This window comes from Lissotriton helveticus, chromosome 11 (genome assembly GCF_964261635.1).
Source record: "Lissotriton helveticus chromosome 11, aLisHel1.1, whole genome shotgun sequence".
NCBI classification, from domain to species: domain Eukaryota; kingdom Metazoa; phylum Chordata; class Amphibia; order Caudata; family Salamandridae; genus Lissotriton; species Lissotriton helveticus.
The window spans coordinates 846,551,076-846,555,358 of NC_136072.1; the positions used below are offsets into that span (position 1 = coordinate 846,551,076).

The 4,283-nt window shown below is 39.8% G+C and overlaps 2 long non-coding RNA genes across 2 annotated transcripts; one reads left to right on the forward strand and one right to left on the reverse strand.

The window, feature by feature from the left end:
• Window positions 1-1,827: 1,827 nt before the first annotated feature.
• Window positions 1,828-2,774, reverse strand: LOC144791248 (uncharacterized). The gene is made up of 3 exons (XR_013602338.1): window positions 2,683-2,774; window positions 2,513-2,597; window positions 1,828-1,927 (listed from the first exon to the last, which is right to left on the reverse strand). It is a non-coding gene; the product is annotated as an uncharacterized LOC144791248 (long non-coding RNA).
• Window positions 2,775-3,000: 226 nt separating this feature from the next.
• LOC144791249 (uncharacterized) lies at window positions 3,001-3,933 on the forward strand. The gene is made up of 3 exons (XR_013602339.1): window positions 3,001-3,092; window positions 3,178-3,262; window positions 3,852-3,933. It is a non-coding gene; the product is annotated as an uncharacterized LOC144791249 (long non-coding RNA).
• The last annotated feature ends 350 nt before the right edge of the window (window positions 3,934-4,283 follow it).

The window sequence follows — 4,283 nt, forward strand, 5'->3', positions numbered from 1 at the left end:
CTGCACAAGGGCCTCTGCTGAACAGGTTTTCAAATCGTAAGTTATTAATAAACACGGCACACCCCTTGAAGTCAGCGCCCCCTCCCCAGGTCAGCGCCCAGTGCAGCCGCACCAATCGCACTACCATCAAGTCGGCCCTGGTACGTCATGTCCGCTAGAGCCTTGAGATAGATCATGTCTGTTATTTAACCATCTTCTGGGTAAACCGTAAAGTTTCTTAGCTAGTTGCACAGCTCGAGGCCAAATCAAGCACAATATCTTCAATTTAGCCAGCAGCCAGGTAACTATTGACATGTATTTTTTATATTTGCACAACCGCCATCCAAATAGTACATAATGGCTGCTATTCCGCCAGCCGGGTAAATAGTGATGTTTGTTTGCCATTTATGTGGCTGAAGACCAACTGTTACCTGATGTCTACTATGTAGGCAGCAACCTAATAAATAATTACATTTATTTTCTATTTCCACAGCCGCTGACTAAATAAGGTCTGCTATCTATCCAGGGGCTGGGTAAATCATGAAATATTGTTCAATTTATAAAGCGCTGTCCAGATAGGGCACAATGTCTGCTATTTAAACATCATCCAGACAAATAGTGATATTTCTATGCTATTTACTCAGCCAGCACCCACACCGTACATTATGCCTGCTATGTAGTCACAGGACGGGTAAGTGAAATTTGCTATTTCGGCTGGGTAATGTCTTAACAACATTCACAGTGTGACTCTAGAATTTGTAAGGACAACTCATCGAGCTGGTATCTCACATGCCTTTTTTATAGCGTTTTATATAGCGTGAACTTTACCCGAATCGGGTATCAGAGCGCTTTACATAGCACCAGTTGCATTACAGGAGGACACATTAATTCTTGTTAGGCACGGGAGATTAAGTGATTTGCCCAGAATCACAGGATGTTCAGCAGCCTTGTGTATGCAAGGGCTTATCTGATGGAAAATGTTCACACAATTTGCCAATCATGTGTAAATCAGATAACACTTCTAATTCTCACGAAAATTTGCTTGGAAAAACTCCACACCAAATTGATGTTAAGTTTATGTGCATCATACATTCATCATTTACGTATTTAATTTGTGCTATAGGGTGCACACTGAGGCCAGAGAGCATTGCAGCACTGTACATGAATTGGGTGTGCACTCTCAATGTCGACCCCAGAATATCGATGGGACACAATATCGAGGACAAAATATCAATAAAAAAATATTGACAGGTAAGCCTAGATTTACTATCCCTAACTCAACATACATGTACCTACACAGTACATATATCTGCAAGGTAGTCAAAGGGAAATCCCTGGGTGTGCACTATAGCAACTGCGTGTTGTATTGCTATATGGGTTCTAACTGCTCATCCAACCATTCATTCCAGCTATATCAAGGGCAAAATTCTTAGGGAAAGGAGCATTAGATGAAGAGTTCCACACTAAAAAGTGAACGTTCACAATCTCTTTATTTTATTATAAAATTAAAAGCTCCAAAGTTTAGTTAAAAATCCAAAGAAAATTCTTTGAACAAGTACAATAAAATTTGAACAAATAATTAATAACAGTTCATTACACACAAACACAGTATCACAATCAATAAAATTATGCAACACAGAAGAAAAATAATCATCACTAGTACAGTACATAAGCAAATAAATCCTTTTCACAAACCCCCTAACACTGTGGCCTTCAAATTCTCCTGCCACTACTCATATAGATCCACTGGCCCTTGCTTTGATAGTGGTGGTATAGTAGACAGTATCAAAAATACATGAGTATCTGCTACTCCCGTGGCCTTGTTTGGATTTTGGTAACAAATGTGTCGACGCGTTTCGGTGTTCTATTACTTGATGTCGTAACACCTTCATCAGAACAATGCCGTCTCTTTGGGGTCACCGGCTTCTAGATATATATTTAAAAATCTCTGTGGGGATATATAGAGAATGAAACAATATCACTCCTCTGGGGACATATTATAACATACCTAATATCCAGCATCTTGTTTATTGTCCCCAGATCAATCAATCACAACTTGGCCACACTCTCGTGTTATTTGGGATTTTATGCGGGCTATCCCTCCCGTTTAGTCTAATCACAGTTTCAATAAAATATTTCTCATCAGGTACCTTGGTAGTCAGATAGATACATTCTCATTCTATTTGGGCACATATTATTTCAGACCAGGTTCATATTCCCACTCTCCTATTTAGTGAGGTATCCCTCCTGTTTGGTCTAATCACAATTTCAATCAAGTATTTTTCATCAGGTACATTGGTAGTCGGATAGATACATTTTCATGCTATTTGAGCCCATATTATTTCGGACAGGGTTTATATTCCCACTCTCCTATTTACCCTGTAAGATACGGGTAGCGCTTACTATATGCGACTTTGCCCTCCGTTTCTTTTTAGTGTGGAAGCAGAAGGGGGCATATACTCACTCTCGTATTTATTGTGCCACTCATCCATCTGTCATCCTTAGCTACCACCTCTCATGAAATCACTCTTACCCCATTGGTCTTGTAGCCTTCCCCCGGGAAAAAGCATCCGTCCGGGAACCTTCTCCTGACGAAACCTGTAGGTATTTTGATGTACCTGTGGGGTGACAATTTAATTTTATTGGTTTCTCATGACTACTATGTTTAAGACCATGGGGTCATTGATCCGTTCCTATATTTACCTAGGGGGTGATGCCACTTATCCGGGTAAACAAGTCCTTTTCCTGTGCAATGATCAGGTGGGTTTGGATCCCTTCTTTATATCGGATTCCTTTAAAAAAAGGACCACAAATTCATATAATCCTTCCTTGCTCACAGGACATATCCAGTTCCCAAGCGAGAGATAAAAATCCATATATGCCCGTTCATGAGAACGTTTTAATTGACACAAAGGTAAGAAGCAAGGGGATTCGACTATACAAAATAGGCGGTTAGCTATAGAGGGATAACGGCTAACTATGACATATTTGCCTGCACAGATATCCGCCAATTTTTTTTTAAAGGAATCCGATATAAAGAAGGGATCCAAACCCACCTGATCATTGCACAGGAAAAGGACTTGTTTACCCGGATAAGTGGCATCACCCCCTAGGTAAATATAGGAACGGATCAATGGCCCCATGGTCTTAAACATAGTAGTCATGAGAAACCAATAAAATTAAATTGTCACCCCACAGGTACATCAAAATACCTACAGGTTTCGTCAGGAGAAGGTTCCCGGACGGATGCTTTTTCCCGGGGGAAGGCTACAAGACCAATGGGGTAAGAGTGATTTCATGAGAGGTGGTAGCTAAGGATGACAGATGGATGAGTGGCACAATAAATACAAGAGTGAGTATATGCCCCCTTCTGCTTCCACACTAAAAAGAAACGGAGGGCAAAGTCGCATATAGTAAGCGCTACCCGTATCTTACAGGGTAAATAGGAGAGTGGGAATATAAACCCTGTCCGAAATAATATGGGCTCAAATAGCATGAAAATGTATCTATCCGACTACCAATGTACCTGATGAAAAATACTTGATTGAAATTGTGATTAGACCAAACAGGAGGGATACCTCACAGGGTAAATAGGAGAGTGGGAATATGAACCCTGTCTGAAATAATATGTGCCCAAATAGAATGAGAATGTATCTATCTGACTACCAAGGTACCTGATGAAAAATATTTTATTGAAACTGTGATTAGACTAAACGGGAGGGATAGCCCGCATAAAATCCCAAATAACACGAGAGTGTGGCCAAGTTGTGATTGATTGATCTGGGGACAATAAACAAGATGCTGGATATTAGGTATGTTATAATATGTCCCCAGAGGAGTGATATTGTTTCTTTCTCTATATATCCCCACAGAGATTTTTAAATATATATCTAGAAGCCGGTGACCCCAAAGAGACGGCATTGTTCTGATGAAGGTGTTACGACATCAAGTAATAGAACACCGAAACGAGTCGACGCAATTTTTACCAAACTCCAAACAAGGCCAAGGGAGTAGCAGATACTCATGTATTTTTGATACTGTCTACTATACCACCACTATCAAAGCAAGGGCCAGTGGATCTATATGAGTAGTGGCAGGAGAATTTGAAGGCCACAGTGTTAGGGGGTTTGTGAAAAGGATTTATTTGCTTATGTACTGTACTAGTGATGATTATTTTTCTTCTGTGTTGCATAATTTTATTGATTGTGATAACGTGTTTGTGTGTAATGAACTGTTATTAATTATTTGTTCAAATTTTATTGTACTTGTTCAAAGAATTTTCTTTGGATTTTTAACTAAACTTT